This window comes from Panthera pardus, unplaced genomic scaffold, assembly GCF_024362965.1.
Source record: "Panthera pardus isolate Hobbes unplaced genomic scaffold, ASM2436296v1 HiC_scaffold_7, whole genome shotgun sequence".
NCBI classification, from domain to species: Eukaryota; Metazoa; Chordata; class Mammalia; order Carnivora; family Felidae; genus Panthera; species Panthera pardus.
This window is the reverse complement of record NW_026527002.1, coordinates 44,626,472-44,651,294: the sequence shown is the minus strand read 5'-3', so window position 1 is coordinate 44,651,294 and position 24,823 is coordinate 44,626,472. Positions and strand designations below refer to the sequence as shown.

Here is a 24,823-nt window from a genome sequence, read left to right as displayed (position 1 = left end):
ATCTTCCAAAGGATAAACACTTTTATTTTAAGCTTTGTTAATATGCTCATGGCAACATCAAAATTTAAGAAAATCTTTTTATCATCAAAAAGGCTTTCTGGTAATCCTTTTTTTGTTAGGTTTGTAAATGTTTCTTTGTATTATTTGGTCTTATATCTCCTGCCTGCCATTTCCTTTAGTTTTAGTCTTCAAAATATGGAAAGAAATAAATGTATGTATATATTAAAATTTTAAGTATTCATATCCTTAATCTACTAAAGTAAACTTTTGTCGTCACTATATCTTAATAGTATTTTACATAGAAAAAATAGGAGAACAGTAATATCTGACACCCTTCGAGTGTACTTTGAACTGTGCTGGCTTAGTGTCAGTTACGGACTACCTGAGTTGGAGAACCCCTGCTCATATCAGTAACAATGGCCAAAGTGATACAGTACCTTTACATCAAAAACTCGTCACAGGAATCCCGCCATCTTTACTAATAGAAAGGAAGATTGCACAGAGAGATAATGTCTTCAATAGAGGGTTGTGTTTGGTGAAAAGAAAATAAAAATTCTAAATGTAACTAAGTAGTAAATTCAAAAGCCATTCCTTTCAAGGGAAATTTAAAATTATGTTTTCTACTTTCAGAATCCTTTTATCATTACAAAAGTTATTCTTTTCTGGTTCAAATTTTGCTTACCTCCTTTTAAAACTTATTCCTGAAAACATTAGCCCAGATGACCTAATTTCAGATGGCTTATTTACCTGTTCATGGATTTATATGCCACCTGCTTTTGCTTTTTCTACAGATGCAAAGTCAACCTCTGGGGCGAAATTCCACTTTTCTCTTTCTGCCACACAAGTGGTAAATAACATTACCCAATAAATTTTAGCATTTCCCCAAATGTGTAGGATACAAAAAATGTATTCATTCGTGTGAGATATAAAAATGTACACTCACACTTCTGAAATCAACAGCCAGCCATTTCACACTTGGGCCAAAGGCAAACAAACATAATTCTCACTGGCAGCTGGACAACATTCCAAGCTGCCACCACATTAATTAACTCACCTCAATCAGATTCCACTTCAACTTGCACAGCTTGCTGCCAAGACGCCTAGCAATAAATTGTTAGGTGAAATACTGACCAAGGTAGGGAAATACCATATGGTATGTTGTTATAGATGGTGGGATATTCTTGTTTAACACTGGTAGCAGGATTTTCTGTTTACCTTTTATTGTTCTCTTGTGATTTAAGAAAAATGAATACACATTCTTGTTGATAAATGATTTTGCTTGTCTTATTGTGATGTGAATGGGACAGTAACAAGATAACAAAATCCTTTTGTCCACAAGCTTCTATAGTTGATATTCCCTAAATTCCAAGGCAACAGCTTACTTAGCAAGTACTAGGAACTTACCAATGGCAAATTATTAGTATTAAATTCGGGGGGAATGTCAAGGAACAAAGAACTCAAATTTCTCTCTTTCATTGAGGCTTATTGAGAATTTACAAATAGACACAAACTATTTATACTTGTAAAAATTCTAATCTGGGAGTCAAAGGATTTGAGTCCAGTTCCTGCCTCTGACTGGTTATGTCACTTAGGCCAAATCACTTGACTTTTCTGATATTATTTCCTCACCTGTAATATGAAGCACTGCGATGAGATTGTGCATCAAACCTTAATGCACAAATCAATTTAGGGAGTTAGTTAACAATGCACATTCTTGGATGCCACCCAGGGAATTGAAATTGATTAGCTTTGGGGCACCTGGGTGGCTCAGTAGGTTAAGTGTCCGACTTCAGCTCAGGTCATGATCTCAGTGTGAGTTCAAGCCCTGCATCAGTTTCCGTGCTGACAGCTCAGAGCCTGGAGCCTGCTTCGGGTCCTGTGTCTCCCTTTCTCTCTGCTCCTCCCCAGCTTGCACTCTGTCTTTCTCTCTCTCAAAAATAAATAAACATTAAAAAAAAAGAAATTGATTAGCTTTGATATGTAGCCCAAGAGTCTACATTTGTAATGAGGCAAGAAATTCTTCTGCAGATAGATGACCCACATTTTGAGAAATACTAGACTACATAATATCTAAGATCCCCTTACTTCTGACGGTGTGTTATTTTACTTACCTTACCAGTCCATTGCTTCTATACCTCATGGTATGATTTTGGAAGAAGTTCAATTGGGAGTGTTGGTTCAAGACTTAATCTGCATTAGGATGTTTCAATGCCTAGTTAAAAAGACTGGAAATGGGGCGCCTGGGTGGCTCAGTTGGTTAAGCGTCCGACTTCAGCTCAGGTCACGATCTCGTGGTCCGTGAGTTCAAGCCCCGCGTTGGGCTCTGGGCTGATGGCTCAGAGCCTGGAGCCTGCTTCTGATTCTGTGTCTCCCTCTCTCTCTGCCCTTCCCCCATTCATGCTCTGTCTCTCTCTGTCTCAAAAATAAATAAAACGTTAAAAAAAAATTAAAAAAAAAAAGACTGGAAACACAAGAATATGACTACTTAAAGTCATGTAAGCATTGTCTGGGTTTTTAGGATGGGTGATAGGGGTAATAGCTGACTGGGTGCTCCCCCTAAAAACCTGCCTGTATATATAGACTCCAAATCTAGACAAAGAAAAACAATAACAGCCATCCTGCAGATCAGCTTTATTCCTAGTCTTTATCACTCAGCCAGCAGATGTCTTTCTGTGTTCTAAGGGTATTACAAATGCTCACTTAATTTATTTTGTTTCTTGTGCATTCTCCTATTTTAAATGCTAGAAATCAGAAAAAAATTTCATGCTTGTTTGTTAAGACTATACAAGTCTGGGAACTTCTAGAAATCTCTTTCTCCCTAGCTCCTAGGACATGACTTGATAAGGAAAGTAAAAGGCTCTTATGAGAATACACTTTGATTTTATTTCAAATAGGTGCTTATGGATTTATACAAAGTCATGTATCTTCTTCCATCCAATCCCTCTGATAGCCAGCAGACAGCTATCCCATAAGGCATCTGTTTGGGGATAGCCTTAAATTAGGAAAAGAGCAACCTTAACTGGTCCACATATATTGGTAGGCAACACAAACCTTTCTCGTCATGTTATAAGCTCAACGGACTTGAAGTCTCAAAAGCAGACTTCATTACATCACTACTTAAAACTGAAATCACCTTTGTTCTTAGTTTCTATCAATGGAGAACCTAAAAAAGCAATGCAGTATTTGCTTTATTTTCAATCTGTTCAAAAGAAACTTGATTCTCTTAGATTTAATCAGTTCCTTCCAACCTACTCTCATCACTACAAAAATACCCAAATTCTAATAATGTTCCTTAGGGGATGCGTGCATGATCTCTTATTGATCTTTGTGTTCTCCTCAGCAACTAAAATCAGTCTCTTTACTTAGTAGATGCTCAATAAAGGAATGTTAAATTAAAGATACTTTGGCAGAGAAGGAAGTATTGAATCTTGCTGCAGACTTCTTTGTTCCCTGCAGGTGGTGCTGGGAGACAGGTTCTTTGTTTATTTACCTTTTCATAATGATATGGGCTGGTAAAGGTGTTCCCAGTACCTGGTTTAAAGCGGTTGTGATTACATTTCTTCCTCCCCTTCGCTCCAGTTACCGAGTCACAGAAGAGACCCAAAACACTGAAAAAGATGATGCAAGTGAAGAGAGACACTAAGGTAATTGGCGGTGTCTCCCAGGCACGCCAGTGGAAAGATTCTGTAGGACTTTAGGAGAAAGAGGCTTTGTACATTTCTACTTTCTGTAAGAGAACATACAGTCAGAATGATTATTCTGCAGTACTGAGCATTCCCCCACATCTACTGTATTAACTCTGGTACTATAATTGTCATCCCTGTCCTTCTGGTATTTCTCACCATGGTTAGATATGACTGGTTGCTGGCATTTAGGACTTCAACCTTTAAGACTTTCTACCTACCCCACAACCTGTCCACCATGCCTCTCAGTCAGAGTTAGCTGCTCTCCCTCTGTGATCCTCCAGTTTAAAGAATGTATCACTTATCTTTTAATATCTGAATCTCCCACTTAATTGAGAGCTGCTTTAGGGTAGGATTATGTCATTATCATCTTTGCATCACTATCTCTTACTTGATGCTTGGAATGTAGCAGATACCAAATAAATTGAATGAATAAAGCAATCAATCAATAAATAACTGCCAGCCACATAACTTATTATTGCCTGGAACTAAGTGTAAATTTCTCTTCAATCATTCCTGCCTGGAACTTTCTGAAGCCAAAAGTAGAGATCTGTGACTATAGACGTAAATAAGGAAGCTGGTATGTTTTGAGATGATACGATTCTCCAAAACCCACATGTCTAGCAATATCTCTCCCACTTTCCCCCATGTGAATATTTTGCAACTACCAGATTGGTCTGTTCACTTTCTCTGATATACCTTATGCTTTCCCAGCATTGAGACTATGCCATCCCTCTATTTTGCCCCAGTCTGTTTTAATCAGTAATTCTCACAGAGGTTCTCAGGAGGTTCATGACATCAACACTATGTTCATTATAACACTGAGATGCTATTTGCCTTTCACTCTCATTCTCTTGCAAGTGTACAGTGGAATTTTCCAGAGGCTATATGATGTGTAATATCACAAAGAAGCAGATATGAGAATCCAACTGTCTTCTATTAAGTCATACACTAAAATGTAAAATGTAAAACAATAGTTTCCTCACTAACTGGTTTCATTTTGGGAAAATATAATGATTTTTCATAAGAATATATTATTTTTGTTAACATGTAATTTATTTTAAAATAAATTAATAGATACTTATTGATTTTCTTGATTTGAATTTAATATGATAAGTACAAAGAGATATAACCCATATAAGCAAAAACTCTTTGCGGTCCTAAATGCTTTTGGAGAGTATTTTAAAAGATGCCTAAGGCCAAAGAATTTGACAATGCTGATCTAAATCTTCCATATCCTATAAAATCCAAATCAAAGCCTTCCTCCTTGATAAGCTATTTGACCATTGCAACTAGAGAGAATCTCCTCTGCCTAGTCTGAACACCTAGGACACGTACACACTTGGGGTTCTTTTGCACAATTCACCTAGCACAGAGCTTGTGCCCAAAAGGAATTAATATTGCTATACTGATTAAGAATGATAATTAAAGACTTTTGTGTTTGATGGTGAATCATAAACAACCCTTTTCCAGTCTCTGATGTTTGTCTCTCCAGCCTCCAAGGAAAAAAGGATTTTCTTGAATTTTCAATCTACCCTTTTCACTGAAGATAATAATAAAGTTACATATATATAAACATTTGTTATGTATTTTTATTACAACCTAATCAATATTCATTGAAAAAGGATGAAACATAAGTTAGAAATTAAATTAAATTTATCTTCAATGCCATCAACTGAGGTAACAACTGTTAATATTCTACTCTACATGTTTTTTCACTAAATTAAGTTATACTAAAAATACTGCTACCATTTTTCTATCTTCTAAGATTTTTTTTTTTGTTTCTTGCATCTACCATCATATGGTATCATACAGGGAGATTTATAGAAGTTGGTAATGTTCATTTTAGTAATTGGGTGGTAGACATAGGTATTCATTTTTCTTTAAATAGTTTAAATCTCTTTTATATGCAGAATAGCTTTATCATAAATGAGTTTTCATAAGAAATGAATTTTTAAATAATAGCTGATGAACATTTTTCTATGTCATTAAGTATTTGTTACCTTACTTAACTCTGTAATAGTCAATTATCTAATATATCTTCTAGGATTTATTTAACCCATGTTTAACCCTACTGTTAAGTATTTAAGTTATTCTAATTTTCAAAACTACAAATAATGCTTGGATTTCCTTCTTGTATATACATTTTGCAGACATCTCTGGTGATTTCTTCAGAATAATTTAGAATTACAAAGCCAGGAGATATAAACAATTTTAAGACACTGAATCCAAAAGTGCGATTGTCTGCTTTCTCACTAGAAGAATAACAAAACTATGATTTAGGAGAAAAGGAAAAGAGTTTGAGTGGTAACAGAAAGCTGGAAAGGCACAAAGAAGAAGTAAAATGTATAGAAAAAAATTGTTGCCAAAGAAGAGAGAAGAGAAGGGAATAAAAGTGGAAGCATGAATAGAGCTGTGGAGTGCCTGCAAGTGGATTAAACAAGCCATACTGGAGAGAAAGGGTCTTAGTTAGAGTCAGGCAGATGAAGATTTCAAAGTCATCCATTAATTATCTATGTGACCTTAGGCAAGTTACATAACTTCTTGAAGCTCCCATTTTCTTATCTGCAAATGGGAAAAGCAAAGACCTTGGCAAATAGTAGGCACATAATAAATGTCTGTTTCCTTTTAAGGAAATGGAATAAAAAGTGGGAAGAGGCAGAGGAGTTGATAAAAGGGAAATGAAAAACTACTTTTGTATAAAGTTCTGATGTAACATTAATGATGAAATAGAGAAATGAAAGCAACCAAAGCCACAGGTAAGTGTGTGACTTGAGAGGAATGACAGTTTGCTTCCGAGAGGAAAAAAGTGAATTAATATGTGATTTAAAAAAAATTCCAGACTTAAAAAATAAAATGTTGACTCAAAATATTTGACAATTTCTTTTGTCTATGTATTGCTGCTTAATAAAATCCTTGCTATGGTTTGAAGAAAAGACATAGGAAAGATGCTGATGAATAAAAAGAAGACGATGATTTTGAATATATTCATTAAACCATTTTAAAAATTGGAAACAAATTGGAAATTGGAAGCAAACCAGTTTCCATACTCATTGTTTTGTCTGACCTTGAGCCCTTGAAGGCCCGCACTTTACATCTGTGCCCCACCATGCATGCACACATGCACACACTTTGTCTTTTCTATCAAGCAAAGAAGCAGATTTGACCACTCTGCTTTCTGTTACTTAACTTCTGGTCTTTGTTTTCTCTTCCACAAACTAAAGATAATGTTAGGAGTTAAGAATCTCCTCTTTCTTGAATTTCTCTAGCTGGACTAGAAATCTTGAGAAAACAGGTTGTCTTTTTCTCATGAAATTTTTTGGCACTTCATGCTTCTAACTGTTCCAAGAACATCTTAAGACATTTTATTTGGCTTTTTTACTTGAGAATCTAAGTAGAACCTGCCTGCCCAGAGGTACATGCACATCACTAAAAATTTAATATGACTAAAAGAGAAAGTGAATCAAGTCCTTTTTTCAACTGAAGTATAACTGACACGCAATATCCTATTAGTGTCAGGTGTACATCATAGTGATTCGATATTTCTACACATTACAGAATGATCCCCACAGTGAGTCTAGTTACCATCTGTTATCATATAAAAGTTACTACAATATTATTGACTATATTCCCTATGCTTTATGTCACTTCAATGAGTTTTATTTTAATTAAGGGGAAAGACTTGAATCTGTTTTTATCTACTCTGAAATAATGCATTTCTATTGTTTAGAATTGCTAACTTAGTTTCAGATTGGTGGAACTCTCACCTCTATGTGTGGTAGAATATTCACTGTAGTTTCCTTATTTGACTGCTTTGGAGGAGACTGCTACAGATAAGGGTGACAGTGACTTTTCACACAGCAAAATTGCTTAGGCACTAACCAAGCAACATTAAAATGTCGTACAGCAGGGGTGCCTGGGTGGCTCAGTCAGTAAGTTAGCGTCAGACTCTAGGTTTAGGCTCGGGTCATCAGCTCATGGTTTGTGAGTTTGAGCCCTCCCGTCAGGCTCTGTGCTTGGGATTCTCCCCGCCCCCCCCCCCCCCCCGCCCCAACCCACCCTTCCCTGGCTCCCTCTCTTGCTGTCTCTCTCTCTCTCTCCCTCAAAATAAGCAAATAAACTTTTTTAAAAAATAAAGTGTTGTATAGCAAACATTTCATACTTTCATTGAAGACAGTAATCTTCTACAAAATGAGATAATAAAGAACCAGTTGAGATAAAGAATGGATAGCAATTAAAAGAGATTTTAATTCCGATCCAACAGAAGCACTAAGTGGGGTTAGACCACACTTCTGATGATGATGATGATGATGATGATGATGATGATGATGATTATGGTGATGATGGACTACTCAAGCTATCCATCAATTTCATTTCCTCCCACTCAGCAACAATATCTTCCAGGAAAATTTTCCTTATCTTCTCACTTTCCTAATATCCATCTTTCCAGAACTCTGAAGCAATTGGGAATCACAATAAAGACTAATTAAAAATCTGTGAACATATTCTAGACCACTTCAGAGTTCCTAAGTCAAATCAGTTTATTTACCTCATTCCTTCCTTTGCCCTTGTCCTTTAACTTTCTCCCTTTGGGAATTCCCTCTACCTTTAAACACCAATGTGCAGACTTTAATTTGATAAAATCATTTGATTACATCATCATAATGGTGAAATTCTTAGATGGTGATTAGTGTATAAAATTTCTGGTCTCAGTTTTCCAAAACTATTAACCAGGTCTTAGAGATTCTCAGCAAATATAATGAAAGAATTTTACAAAAGGTGCCAGTTAGTCTATACTAAAATTATTAATTCAGAGTTAGTACCATTCATTGACTTTTCTGTACCTAAGTTATAGATACCTTGAGAACAATGCCAGTATCCTTTTAAACTATCCAGTTCTCTTAAAAATATCAAATACATCCAGCAATCACACTACCAAGTATTTCCCAAAGAATACAAAAATACTAATTCAAAGGGACACATCTACCCTGATGTTTATAGCAGCATTATCTATGATAGCCAAATTATAGAAAGAGCCCAAGTGTCCATTGACTGATGGATAGATAATAGATGAATGAATAGATGAATATTACTTGGCCATCAAAAAGAATGAAATCTTGCTATTTGCAACAGTGTGGATGGAACTAAAGAGTATAATGCTAAAGTGAAATAAGTCAGTCAGAGAAAGACAAATATCATATGATTTCACTCATATGTGGAATTTAAGAAATAAAACAAATGAGCAAAGGGAAAAAAAGAGAGAGAGAGGCAAACCAAGAAACAGACTCTTAATTATAGAGAACAAACTAATGGTTACCAGAGGGGAGGTGTGGAGAATGATAGGTTAAATAGGTGATAGGGATTAAGGAGTGCATTGGTGATGAGTACTAGGTGATGTAAGGAAGTGTTGAATCACTATATTGTACACCTGAAACACCATATGTTAACTAACTGGAATTTAAATAAAACAAAAAAAAAAAGAGTTTTTCAGGCCATGAAGATATTTTTGATACAATAATTTGCATTAGGGAACTAAGACAAAGATATATAATCAGCATTGGAGAGAATGGATACTTTCCTTACACCTAAGCTTTAAAAAAAAAAACAAAAAAAACTTTACTGCTGGCATTTTATAGCCTAGATCTGCACTGTCCAACATGGTAGCGACTAGTCACATGTGGCTGCTTAAACATAAATGTTTTTAAGTTTATTATTTACTTATTATTCTGAGAGACAGGGAGTGTGTGTGCATGTACACATGCATGAGTTGAGGAGGGGCAGAGGGAGAGGGAGAGAGAGAATCCCAAGCAGGTTCTGTGATGTCCACACAGGGCCCGATGTGGGGCCCGATCCCAGGAACTATGAGGACCTGAGCTGAAATCAAGAGTCAGAGACTTAACTGACTGAGCCACCCAGGTGTCCCTTAAATTTAAATTAGAATTAAAATGAAATAAAATTATAAATTCAGTTCCTCAGTCACACTAGCCCCATTTCAAATGCTTAATAGCTACATGTAGCTATTAGCTACCCTACTGGACATCATTGACAGAACATTTACATCACCACAGAAAGTTTTAAGGGACAACACTGGTATAGAAAAATTACATATAGCATCAAATAGTAATCAGTATAATTATTAGCCAGCCATAAATAAATTTTAATTATATCTAAAAAGGTGGTTATTTCTCTATATTTCATAACATGATAAGATGATTTCATATGCTCCTAATTAATTGGCTAAAAGATAGTATTAATTGACTGATTTAGCAAAAATGCAATGGAGAACTGTTTCAATTAACTCACATGAACTGTAGACCATTTTTTACTTTCATCCTTTCTGTTATAAATAAATAACAAGTGTATGTGTATCCTTCAAAATGTATACAAGCCTTGTTAGTTTGATGCTTACTTCCCATGAATTCTAGGGAAATTCTTCTCCCCAAAATATTTGGGGAATAAGTCAAGTTCTATGAGAATGGGTAGAAACAGAGATTAACATTAATGTGCTTTCTTGGAAATGTTTAAAATTCTGTTGTCTTTTAAAAATTCTTTGGGAGGTTAAACTTCTTGAACTGTAGAAATGAAGAAAATTGGCCTGATGAAAGCAACTTTTTTCCTATTGCCATCTTTCCAAGAACATGGACAGTCAGCATTCCAATATATCTCCTGCCAAAGGCTTTTGGAGAATGACTACAGACTGAGGTTGTTCTGGAGCTGGAACGAGTTAGCCATATTTTTCTTTCTGCTGTCAGCAGACACTGGGAAATACACCTGCTACACAGAGCTCATCATTTCTAAAATAATCTGAGAGTTTATTACTCATGCCAAAAACTGTCCAAGTCAGACAGTTCCACAAAGCAAACAGAGAAAACTGCCTTGATCCAGGATTTTCAGGGTGTAATACTGTGGCTCACTCCCTCATTATGAATGGATTCAGAATAGGAAAAAGAAGTTTAGGCTATTGGATCAGTTGCTTTCTGTCAATAAAGCTATCAGTAACCTGTAATGTGCTTTTGTTTGGCATGGTTTTTATCAGCACTTCTCACAGCACTTTCAACTTTTTTACACAGGACTGACAAAAGTTCAGTTCAAGAGATACTTTTTATAATACTTTGGTCAAAAAACCAACTACAAGGAGCCCTCAAGGAGCTCATTCTCTAGGGAATGATAGCAATAGATAAATAAATAAGAGCTAGGACAGAGTTAAACAAAGACTGCAAGGAGACAGGATCACATGACCACCAGCCAGTAAGATTTCCCAGAAGTAATGCTATACAAGCAGAGTCTTGAAAGATAAAAGCCTTCCTTCCTAGCTAGGCAAAGAAAGGGTAAGAAAAAGTTTCAGGCAAGGAAAAACCTGAGTCAAGGCACAGAGGTGAGAAAACAGCATAGTAAATTCTGGGGATTACATGAAGTCTCTCATATTCTCAAAATAAGTATGGGGAAGGTAGGCAGGGGCTAGATCATTGTATTCAATGCTAAGATTAATTTTCCTGTGTAGGTGATGGAGAATTATTAATGGTCTCTTAGGAGGAGTGATCTGTTTGTATCTGTGTTTTAGACGGATCACTTCATTAGATTCTGGAAACCATAACAACACTGATAAGGAAGGGGGAGATTTGAGAAGTGTTAGAGTATGACCTAGTGGGATTAAAAGAGATGACAAATAGTTTTCAAAAGTAGTAATAATTAAGAAATGAAATGAAAGGGAAACTAAATATAGAGAGAGTCAAGATTTTCAGGAAGCAGGAAGGGGTTTTTGTTTTGTTTATTTAATTGGTTGGTTGCTTGGTTTTTATCACAACCTCTATGAAAGATAGAGAACAAAAATGGGAAAACACAATACAAAAATTTTAGAAAATGAATTATCACATGAAAAATAAAGAAATAAAGCACTGATAGTACAGTCAGAAAAATCCTGATTGTGAGTCTGAGCAAACCAAAAGTCAAGTACTAACCTGTGTTAAGGAAACCCAACAAAGATCTTCATTAATGATACAGAGCTGAGGAGCAGACAGCAATTCTCCTGGTTAAGGAGATGATGTAATTATACTGAAAAAAAAAAAAAAAAAAGAAAAAGAAAAACAGATGAAAAATTAGCATCTTTAAGAAGACAGCAACTAAGTGGGTGAAAACATAGACTAATTCCAAATTAAGCTCTAGAGTCTCCAAGAGCTGTGATATTCAAACCTCAATCTACTAAAAGAATTGTGTTTTTGTTTTTGTTTTTCCTGCAAATGGATGCCATAAAAATTCTCTTGCTAGTCAGGTACTTTAAAGAGCCGGGAAAATTTTTATTTGACTTAAAAATAAATAGAATTTCCTAAAATAGGACTGTATGGTTTCCTGTCTTTAAAACATTCATGACACCATATGCATCTTGAGGATTCGGACAAGTATTTTTATTGCTTTCGTAAATGCTCCAACAAAATATCACATAAACACACACAAAACCTTTCAAACCTGTTTTAATTACTTATTCTTTCAAAATTAACAGATTAGTAACAAAAAGCATGAAAGTAAAGTGGTGCTGAATAGGAAATCCAACCAATAAAAAAAATAACATGCAGGAATTGGAAACAAAATATTTTCTTGCTCTTGAGAAAATGACAGCCAAAAATCTTAAACTGATGTTGGATTATTATGTACAAATAGTTCCTGACTCCTTCACCAAGTGAAACAAAAGTTGCAAATGTTTTTCTATCCTTTTTCTAACATTTTGGGAAAGGTTCTGGGAAAAAAAAAAAAAAAACTTGATTAAATCACACACACACACACACACACACACACACACAGAGGAACAGAGGAACACACTTTTTTCCTCTTTGGGAAGAGGAAAACTACTTGAATACCTTCAATTTAAATAATTTTGAATTGTAAAAGAAATGAAGTATCTTTAATGTTTACAGAAAGAAGGCTCCATCCAGTCTCTATAATGGGATTATTTTTTTTTGATAGGGAAAACAATAAAACATAATTTGAAAAAAATATGAAGGAAACTATTGCAAATTACAAGTAGGTAAAAAATGACTACCTGTATGAGATCTAAATTGTTTACATTGCTTTTGAACTTTTTTGTCTTCAACTGGCTAACATTGCTCCTTGTAGATAAAATATCTGCTGTTTGTAAAAAATAATGCAATACAAATTTTACTTATCTGATATAGGATGAAATATAATTAATAATTCAAAGCAACTGCTATTACTGAAATAATCAAGTGCCTTATTACATAATTATATATTGAATAATTCAAATGGTCACAATTCAAAATATGGAATTCCAAATACTCAGACACATATAATACTTGTCTAACTAACAAATTATAATTTTTATTTTCAACTATTCAATTATAAATTTTAACTATTTTATATGTAAAAACTTATAAAAGGGCAAATACATATTTTTTAAAAAGACCAGATTTGGGGGAGGGAGGAGGATTCCAATTAAGAAAACCACACAAAATTAAAAGCTTGAAAAACAAATTTACAAAAAATTACTATTAGATCCTATTAAATTTCAAAAAGTGAAATATAAAATAATTGAAACTTATAAGTATGCAACCATATAATACGCAAGTTAAATATTAATAGCAACCTCTATTACTAAGTGCTTATTCTATGTTAGGCACTGTGCTGGTCATTTTACCTACAACCTCTCATTTAATCACAACCATTTATCAGGGTCCTCACTAAACATTTATACATGTAGAATGCTTTTAAATTTTCAAAAAAACATTCTTATAACTATCTCATATGATATTCACATTATGCTGTGAAATAGACAAAAGGTAAAAGCAATTATTAGCCCTATGTAAATTATAGATTAAAAACATAAAAGGACACACAGAATAAATCATTGAGCTAATAAAAAAACACAATTACAGTCTTAGTTCCCTAACTTCCAACCCCAATTCACTACCCACTAGATAACATTAGTATCAGAGAGCCCTAGTGATCCTAAATGTTTTAAGGAATAATTTAGCTTAAAGTTAATCAACAAGTATTCAATGAGTTTCTATATTGTATAAAGCACAGAAGTATTTGTGTGATACAAAAAGAAGTAGGAAAATTGGAAAAGGAAGAAAGAGGATAAAATTCCATTGATGAACTTAGTATCTGTTTGAGAAGAAAACATTAATTTTAGAATAATTACAAAATACCACTGAGTGTAAAATAGCCATTGTGAAAACTCCCTGATCTACTGATGTAATTTAACCCTGCTAAAATCTGATGGTAATAAATTATGTATCTTCTATTTATTTGAATGAATCATATCCCAGAAAATTTCTTTGAACTAACCTAATTATTTGCTAAACAGAAACTCTAGTATATAAATTATTGCTATGGCTAGATAATACCAGGCAATCTTTTAGAAATTACTAAAAGATTACTATTATATTTGTTATAATAGAATTATTATAGATTACTATTGTATTTGTTATAATAGAATTTTATTTGAGTTGAACTTATAGGGAACCAAAATATTTGACAAAATCTCCCCCCAAAAGTTGTTAATGAGTATAAGTGGACAAGTTTAAGTTATTAAGGACCATACTTAAAATTAAGCAGACATTACTATGGGGAAAAAGAACTTTGTATGATTAGAAGACAAAAAAGAAAAAATATGTGATTTATCCACAAGTGTTTTGGCTCAGAATATTGTTTAATGAATGGTAATAAAGTTTACAGGATGTTGATCTCACTTTTTTAGAAAAATAACACCTAATCAAAATTAAGCTTCACACATACACACAAACACAATAGAAGTTAGGAGAAAGTATAGTTTTAAGATAAAATTATTAGAAAATTCAACCTGAAGTTTAAAATCTGAAAAAAAAAATACAAGTCAATACTTGATTTTACAACTTCTTAGAGAACCAACACATTGTTATTGTGTTTATTATTTTTGTGTTTATTATTTTTAACTGTATGCTGACTTTTGCCTCTTCTCATATGTGTTTTGCCTTCATCTTCTTCTTATTAATAATTTTCTCCTAATCTCTTTCAACAGCTTCATGCAGCTGCTATAGATAAGTGTCATTGATACTATAATATTTTTGAAGTTAGATTAAGAACAAAGCATTCAAGAAACATTGAGTACCATCTAAGTGCCGAGCACAGATCTAAGCACTGTGGAATAAAAATTAAATAGGAAATAGTAACTGCCCTCATAAAAGAGTTTAGCTGAATGTTTTCAAACTATAGGTCACGACCTTTTAAAGAGTTAGGAATCAATTTAGTGACTTTCTGACCAACTATTTCAAAAGAATAAAATAAAATAGAACACATTAAAAAAATTCATTGTGCATCACACAAAGTAAGGTAAGTATTATTTCATGAAAGGTTTGTTTCAGTTACTTATATATGTATGTGGGTACCAGGTCACAATGTAACATTTATTTTACACTATGAATAACAGCCGAAAGTTTGAAAAAACCTTGTTTAGGAAAACACCGATGAGAAATTTTCACAAAATGGTTTACCAGCCGGCCACAGGCTGGTAACTTTAAATGTTCTAGTCTAAATTAACTGCCAAGACTGAATACATGTCTTACAGAACAGGTAGTCAAGCACCAGCAATGTCCTTCTTTGAAAAATGTTATCTTTATTTAGATCTTCTCTATTAAAATGTTCACCAGTCAATCACAATGCTATGTAGTTCCAACCAAATATTTTTGCCATTAGTTAATACAACATAAAGTGAAATGAATATGATACTTCTCTAACATGTTTGGGACTCAGAAAAGGGGCTTTGAGGATATAGTTATATTATCCCAGACAATATTCAATTAGAAACATTATACTCTGAGTTGATTTGTAAGGGTTACAATTTTCTTCAAAGATGATAAGCCACTTTCATATTAATCAAGGAGTGCACAGTATCAAAATATTTACATTATGAAATGCAAAGTAATTTAAACAGTCCCAATGAAAGGTTGAATAGCCAGTCATACCACACTTTTAGAGGCTGATTCATTCCAGCTAAACATAGCTAGGCTCCAGAGAGCTTGTTTTGTTTCTTACTTGCATTTTTAACTATTTAAAGTAAATTCTAACTAAATCCTAAACAACTTGAAGTCAGAGAACACATCTTATTCAATGCTTTGAATGTTAAATGATTATTGCTAGATGTATTGTTAATATTAATTTATTCTGTATTTTCATTTTACCAAAGTATCTTAATCAATATTCCAAACATATTCAAGGATCTCTATGCAGAGAGTCCCTGGAAAATGTAAGCCCATATGACCTCTATTTTTGCATACCTAACCAATTAAATCCAGTAAGTACTAATGGCAATAATGTTGTCCTGGCAAATATAGACATAGAACTAAATTACAGAATGAAAGAATTTAAAGGTCACTTACGCTACCCTTTTTAAAGAGGACAATTGGATCTCACAGAGGTTCAGTGATTTGTACAAGGTTATCCAGATAATCTGTGCAGGGCTAGAATAGAAGTCAGGTCTTTAAATTCCCCAGGGTATTCTTTCTACTATAACACACACTTATTTTTTGGTCTGCTTCCACTTCAACCTTTCTTTTTCTCATTCTATACTATATGCCACACACTTCTTAGGTACTCTAGGGATTTAAAAAATTACGACAATCCTTGACACCAAGGTACTTAAAAATGCAAAAATATATATAAAAGTACAGAGATTTACAGAAATTTAAGTGTCGTCAAACTATGACAGTAATTCAATTCAAATAATTCAAGTTTTGGCAAGCTACTACAATTCATTCCAAACTTCTGAAAAGTGATTCATGACTACTCCAGACCTAAATACTATTTCCCTATGGCAATAGGAGGAGCGCTGGATAGGCAACATAAAACCTGGATTTGTATCGTGGCTCAGCCACTAACTAGATGTTTAAAAAATAATTATTAAACTTCAGATTACTCATTTTAAAATAGGGAGAGGATGTGGGTGTAAGTGATTGTATTAAAGGTCCCTTTCATATCCAAGCAACAATTATCTGTACCAGCCTGTTCCAACGCTACACTTTACATCAAAGCCATCCACTTACACAGCATGGGATTGCAGATCTATCATCCACGGCTGTGGCAATTGCCCAGGACTCTCACCTTACCCTTAATTCCTCCTTCTATTCTGGTGTCTCTCTGGCTCCTTTTTCAAGCCATCTCTTATTCCTGGAGGACAGAATTGGTTTTCCCTGGTTTTGATCCTCAGTGCTCTCTAAAAGACTTCATTTGCACAGACGCTCTGGCTCTTCTTATGCCTGGACATGTCAGGAAAATACTCCATCATCTGCTTCTGGTCCCTGGGATCCAAGACTGAATACATGCCCATTTGCAGGAACACCCAACAGAGACACCATGACCCTTTAGGCAACTTTCCAAGATGGGTTTGAGATATTTCTACCATTATTATATTTGTTGTTATTTGAATATCTTATCATTTAACTTTTTGTACAGATCTACAATACCCAAAACTCTTGAGATTGGATGTATCTCAGAAGTCAGAATTTTTCAGATTTCAAAAGATAACAGAATACATATACTGTGTAAAACATAATAATTAAAAGGATCAATTATCTCTGAAGTAAAACATTTGAATATTCTTACATGGAATAAATGAATACTATAGTTTCATTCACATCAGTTCAAGTCAGGTTTTTCAGCCAAATGAGTTAATCTTGGATTAGATTTTACTGCCAGATATTACCAAAAACATAACAAAATAATTTTTGAGATTTTTGGACTTCGTAATTCCATATAAAGAATTATGGATCAGGGGCATCTGGGTAGCACAGTCGGTTAAGTGTCTGACTTAAAAAAAATTTTTTTTTTTTAATGTTTATTCATTTTTGAGAGACAGAGCTTTAGCGGGGGAGGGGCAGAGAGAGAGAGGGAGACACAGAATCCGAAGCAGGCTTCAGGCTCTGAGCTGTCAGCACAGAGCCCAGCGTGGGGCTCAAACCCAGGAACCGTGAGATCATGACCTGAGCTGAAGTGCGATGTCCAATGGATTGAGCCATGCAGGTGCCCCAAGTGTCTGACTCCTGATTTCTGCTGAGGTCATGGTCTCATGGTTCATGAGATCCAGCCCCCTCCTCCCCATAGGGCTCTGTGCTGTCAGCACAGATTCTCTCTCTCCCTCTCTGCCCTCTCCCCTCCTTCTCTTTCGCTTTCTAAATAAGTAAATAAATATTTTTATTTTATTTTTTTTTAATTTTTTTTTTAACGTTTATTTATTTTTGAAACAGAGAGAGACAGAGCATGAACGGGGGAGAGCCAGAGAGAGAGAGAGAGACACAGGATCCAAGACAGGCTCTGAGCGGTCAGCACAGAGCCCGACGCGGGGCTCAAACTCACGGACTGCAAGATCATGACCCAAGCGGAAGTCGGACGCTTAACCGACTAAGCCACCCAGGTGCCCCAATAAATATTTTTAAAAAGAACTATAGATCTAATAAATTATGTGGACCTTAGTATGACTACATATATCACAGGGACAGTGATCATGTATTTTAATTCTTCATATTTCTAAAAAAGTGCCATGCACAACACTCAATAAAAACAGTTCACTTTTATTTGAAGAATTCTTCACTGAGTATGTACCACATGTCAAAACTTTATTCAGGAATTATGAGGCATTAAAAAATCTTACAACACATAGAACCTGCCCTCAGGGGCATTACTGTCTTAAGAGGAACAACACATAAAAGAAATGTTAAAATACAAGTATGTGATTAAGTGCTAAAATTACTGATTCAGGCAATAAGGATGTTAGAAATGGAAGTAGCAAGTTACATGTGAAAATTGTAACGTAGTTTAACAGGAGCTCTCAATATCTCATAACTGTCAAAGTTGGCATAATGATTTATAATCTGGAGAAGTAGTGTATAATTTGGAAAAATAATTCTATTAGTCACAAAAGGTTATACAGAAAATCACTATAACTTTTGCTTTAGACATATGGATTTCCAGGCAGAGTTTCACTCACACTGATTCCAGAAATGGATATTCATAGGGGTGACCCTACAGACTTGAAGGAGTATAAGACCGTGGAGAATCAGCACCATAGCATTACACAGAAGTGCCCTAGATGAGACAACCAAATTCTGTGCAAAAAGGAAATTATTTTTGACAAAAAATTAAGTTTCAATTCCACTTTCTGTCAATTGAACCTACTTTGAAAGGAGTGGTAGATTCTGCTAAAAGTATCTTCTTAAGCCAAGAACAAATCAGAAAGGAATGAGATGCATTCACTCAGATCACACATCACTTGTAAATCACTAAGCAATTTTAAAGATATGAGAGATCTAATACTTGGTTGTAATATATTAAATTTATTTTTATGATAAAACTTATCTGGCCTCTCTTAAACCAAAATGTTAATATTCCTCAAAGGTGGTAAAATATATCTATTTTACAGATGAAAACCTTGAATTTCATATTAAATGGCCAATTACATAATCAGTACATTATAGTAAGTTTTAAATACAAGAATCTTAACTCCAGCTTCTCTGAATTAACCACTAACAATAACCAAACCCAAACAAAGCAATTTGAAAATTCATCGACCTTTTCCCCCTATATATATAACTACCTGATAGGTATTCAAGGAAGTAAAAATAATGAGACTGATTTGTTCATAAAAACACTTCCTAAGGCTTACTTGTCAACCTCTGAAACCTAAAAAAGAACCAGAAATAAGCAAGTTATCAGACAAGAGGTAAAGTCCATTCTTTCTTTTTTGTCATATCCCCTACATGGTCTTAAAGCAGTAACACTCCAGTATGAAACTTACGAGCTAAATAATGATCACTTATTTTAGGTAAGACAATTGATTATAACAAAGAAAAATTATCTTTGCATTATGATCCTCTAAGGAAGCTGAATTCATTATCTGATATGAAGTGAATTGTGAAGTATTTTTGGAAGACTTTTTCCGCTATCAATTGAATAAAGGAAAGGAAACATCCTAGTTGTCTAAATGGGAAGAACAACCTGGCAAAGACTATTACTGGCAAAAATGAAAGGAAGCCTATAAGTGATATCAGATGACATCTCCTATGGGGTTATTGTAGTGGTGATATCATCTGACATCTTCTATAGGGTTATTTGGGTGAGTGTGACATTTTCTTAATGAGAAGATTAGGAAGTTGCCCTAAAAGAGCCTTATATAATGTATAAGGCCACAGAACATATGGATAAAGTGTTGCTGGAGAAGTGTAAATATGACTCTTGAAGTAGTAAATGAAGGTTAAACATTAACAGCTGGTCCAGGGGAAATGAAGAGGGAAAAAAAAGCAAGCTGTCTGTTTTAGACTGGTGTTTCACTAACCAGTAAGTCATCTTTATCTGTTTTCTATTTCAAGTCACCTAGCTAAAATATATTACATTTCAAACTTTAAGGAAATAACTGTTAGAAGTTGCTTTCTTTACTTAAATTAACCAAAAAAGACATTTTAGGATTGTGACTTTAAGTTTTGAGCTGCACAGGTTTTTTTTTTTTCTCTAAGAAAGAAGTATTGTTTTAGTTGTAAACCTATCACACCACTACTTTTTAAGGACTCACAATTTGTACTTTTATATATGAGATTTTAGACTAAAACACCATCTTCCCCACCACCACACACACTCATTTCAAAGCTATATCACAACTTCAGTTCTGCATTCTCTATCTAGCTCAAAATCCATCCATTTGGCTTAGGAACACCAAATTTTCCATGCAATTTGAAAATCAAGATATTAGCAGTTGCACAGCAGAGTTAATTGAATTAAATTTAAAAAGCAAATGTCCCAATATATGATAAATATATCTATATCTATATCTATATCTATATCTATATCTATATCTATATCTATATCTATCTATCCCTGGTGCAGTTCTAATAGTAATATACACTATTCTGAATTTTGGAAGAATAAACGAAGCTAAGAATCTTCTTTTACCTCAAATTTCATTCTGATGGTAAAAAAAATAGTTGCTTATGACTCAGGGTTTTTTTTAACAAAAATTGCCATTAAACTGCTTAATTTTTTTCTAGAGGAAAAAAAAAACAAGTGTAGTAATAGCAAATGTTAACCAGTCCTCTACCTCTGAAAATACATGCAAAGGTATTGTATAGCATACAACTCTTTTTATTTCTAGTCTGGAGAAGAAGAGATATGTATTTTGGTAAATGAATTCTATTAGTCCTAAAAAGTTATACTAGGGGCACCTAGGTGGCTCAGTTGGTTAAGCAACTGGCTCTTGGTTTCACCTTAGGTTATGATCTCACACTTCATGAGTTCGAGCCCCGTGTTGGGCTGTGTGCTGACAGCACAGAGCCTGCTTGGGATTCTCGCTCTCTGCCCCTCTCCTGCTCTGTCTCTCTCTCAAAATAAATAAACTTAAAAAAAAGTTATACTAGAAATCCCTACAACTTTTGCTCTAGGTATATGGCTAACATTAAAAGTTGCAGTAGGGGTGCCTGGGTGCCTCAGTTGTTTGAGCGCCCACTCTTGATTTCAGCTTGCATCGTGATCCCAGGGTTGTGGGATTGGGCCCCAGTGAAGGCTCTGCACTGTGTGTGGAGCCTGTTTGGGATTCTCTCTCTCTCCCTCTGTTCCTCTCCCCAGCTCAGGCTCCCTCTCCAAAAATAAATAAATAAATAAATAAATAAATAAATAAATAAATAAATAAAATTTAAAAATAAAAAAGTTTTCGTAAATATGCTAAATGCTTGTTTTATATCATGAAATAAAAAATTGTAGATTACCCCTAATAAAAATAATTATGACCAATATTGAGCATGTAACTTATTTTGCTAGGGCAAATTTACATTTTATTTATAACTTATAATCAAGTTATATAGATTCATACTGGATGGTACACCTAGACAGTTTTGCTTTATTCACTTAGTTAACATTAATGGAATTTATGATACAGGCATTATACTTGGTAAGGTATCCCACCCACAAGAAGCTTACAGTCTAGGAGGTAAGATAAAAACATGTACACAAATAAGAAGCAGTTGGTATAGATGATGCTGAAAATGAGAAACACACAGAAGCACCACAAGAATTTACAGATAGAAGAGAGCAGAGAACTTCACAGAGGATGTAGCATTTGAGTCAGGGTTTGAAGGATTGGTAGAATTTCCAAAAAGATGAGGTGGAGGAGTGTATGAGCATCATTTATTTACCATGTATTTATTATACCCACTAAATTCCAAGCACATGGTAAGGTATTGAGGATACATCTATCAACAAGATGGATTAACATATTCTCTGCCCTCATGGAATCTATAGTCCAGAGGGATATGTACCTCAAATAACAAACAAAAATAATATTCTAACATATAAAACCAACAAAACATAAAAGTAGCAGGAGCAGAGTAACAAAACATAAAAAGTAGCATAATTGGAGAATTATGCCTATTGAATGTACAGGGTATTTAAGTCTTGGTTAACCCAACTGTTTGAATCTGAAATATTGCTACATTTCAATCACTCACACATCTATGTTGTCTTTACTGAAGTAAAATAGATCATCCAGTAATCTAGATTGAGTAATTTGAAAGAAACTTTGACTAGGAAATTTAAAAGCACATATTTAAAATGTACCATTTAATGGGGCGCCTGGGTGGCTCAGTTGGTTGAGCGTCCAACTTCAGCTCAGGTCATGATCTCGTGGTTTGTGAGTTCGAGCCTGGCGTCGGGCTCTGTGCTGACAGCTCAGAGCCTGGAGCCTGCTTCAGATTCTGTCTCCTTCTCTCTCTGCCCCTCTCCCTTTGTGCTCTGTGTCTCAAAAATATATAAATGTAAAACAAAAAATTTTTTAATGTACCATTTAAAAGGTAAATATACAAAAAATGTCTGCCAATATCTGGGATTTGAGTCCTAGCTGTGCTACAAACTATCTACATGACTTGAGGCCACCACTGTGACCCTGTTCCCCCAATTATAAAATCAAACAGTATCTACGTCAAAAGGTTTATTGTGAGAATTAAATGAGATAAATGCATTTTAAAGTACTTCATAAATTACAAAATGTCACATAAAGGTAAGGTAATATGATTATTACATATTTAACTTCCTATCTAATTTTACTACCTAGCCTAATCTTTACTAAAACAAAACAAAATGAAAAAACCCCACTATTTTACTTAACAAGGGTTTACTTTGTACCTACTTTGAGGTTAACCTGTTCAAAGAAGAGGCAGAATCACACTATCAGAAACTTGCACATCAGACCAAAGCACTGTGTTTGAGCAACGCTGTGAAAGACTGTCTAGCCAGGTACAGTTAGCACCTGCTTACACCATATAAACCTCTCCTTTTACCAAAGATTCATGCCGATTTTAAGTTTGATATCCTGAGGTCCTGAAACAGGTACTTTTTAGATAGAACAGCATCACTTCCAAATCTCACTAGCATAAAGGAATAGATTTTTTTTAATGGAGCATTAGTTTGGAAATTAATTTTTCCACATATTAGACTATTAACAGAATAACATGTCTCTTTATAGTCCATGCATTTTAGTAACTTGCATTTATAAACAGTTAATAATTTCCAAAACGACAGAAATCAATTTGCAAAACCAAACTCCAGGAATGCCAGCTTCTACTGGGAGGCCAGTCTAAGGCACATCTCTTTGAGACTGAAAACACATACCAAATGGAGGCAGCAACATTTAATCCCTTCATAACTCCACCATTCATACAGAACTCAAGAGTCTACATTGACGACATATACAATGGGTTCAGGGATTTGCTTTCCTTCCCCTTTATTTCTGATCACAGAGTTTTCATAAAATTACTCACTAGTATCATTTGGCACTACACTTAAGTAGGACGATAAATTAAATAATACATTTCATTTCTGCATAACTGCTCCAGTTCCAGTGGATTCACGAATGATTCACAAACCTCTAAATATTCAAATAACAGGATTTTTCATAGTTTGATAAAGGTATCACAAAAATAATACTGTAATTTCAATTATATACTGGAATTACCTCCTGTTCCTGATGTGATCTTTCAGAGAGCAATAAACAGAAATAGTCTTGTATAAACCTTTATTTCAGTAAAAGAATTTGAACCAAACCCTTCGAGTCGAGTTGCCTCTTTAACAAACGGCAGTGATAGGCGAGCCCTTTATAAGCAAGAATTAGAACGTCTGCCCGACATCTTCCTTTTAAAGCGGTCGGCGAACCTGAAAAATTTAAGACTTTCTCCTTTTCAATCCCTTTCGCTGACGTTTCATCCTTGTGACTAATCCAACACGCGCACACGCACACGCACACACACATACACCCATATTAAAGAGAGGGAGGAGGTCTGAATAGGGTCACTCAACTAAAGGGGTGCTATCCTGGGCTGCAAAACCGCCACCCCTAAAAACCTTAGTATTCTGCTTTAATTCGTCCGCACAGCGCCTCCTGCCGGGCCTGAGGAGCTCGGCTCGCGGCGGGTGTGGAGGGCGCGGGGAACGGCGCCCCCCGCTCCCCCGGACTCGGCCGCCCGCCTCCACACTGCTCTCCTCCCGCGGGGCGGCAGGCGCGCTCACTACTGGGCAGCGCGCACGAGGCGGGAAAGGGCCAGCGGCCTCGGCGCCAGCCGCCCAGTGCCCCGAGCCTGCGCCCGACGAAGGGCCGGGCGGCCGGCTCCTACCTGGAAACGGAGCCGGGGGCCCTAAACGCCCGTCAGCGCCCTCATTATCCCGTTAGGTCTCCGCTCCGTGTAGAACAAGGGTCGAAGATGCAGTGGCCTCGGCGTGGACTCAGCTGAGCCCACCAGCTTCAGGCCCGTCCCCCAGGGCCACTCCCACTCGGTCCACACCGAACGCCCCCACCCCCCGCCCCCGGGGCGCTCCGCGGTCGGCCCGCTCGTGGCGGCAGTCCTCGGTGGGCCCTGCGCTCCCACCCATCTCGGCGACCCCGCCTCGGCCGCGCGCCGCGCCTCTCCAGTGCCCCGGTCTCCCCGCCAGCAGCGACGGCCGAGCTGAGGGGGCTCAGTCCCGGCCCCCAGCCCCCGCGCGCCACAGCCTGTTTCCGCGTGCGGCGCCAGCCGTAGCTGTCACGAGCAGTCGACTGTCCCGCGCAAGTCTCAGCTCTGCTTTCCCACCACCTCTTCGGGGGCACTGCCGGCCCCGTTCCCTTTAGAATCCCCCAGTGCGCTTAT

General features: G+C 35.7%; 1 long non-coding RNA gene across 1 annotated transcript; it reads right to left on the bottom strand.

Annotated features, from left to right (window-relative positions):
* Nucleotides 1-3,042: 3,042 nt before the first annotated feature.
* LOC109278025 (uncharacterized) lies at nt 3,043-24,482 on the bottom strand. The gene is made up of 3 exons (XR_002085468.2): nt 24,314-24,482; nt 11,642-11,735; nt 3,043-3,608 (listed from the first exon to the last, which is right to left on the bottom strand). It is a non-coding gene; the product is annotated as an uncharacterized LOC109278025 (long non-coding RNA).
* Nucleotides 24,483-24,823: the final 341 nt, after the last annotated feature.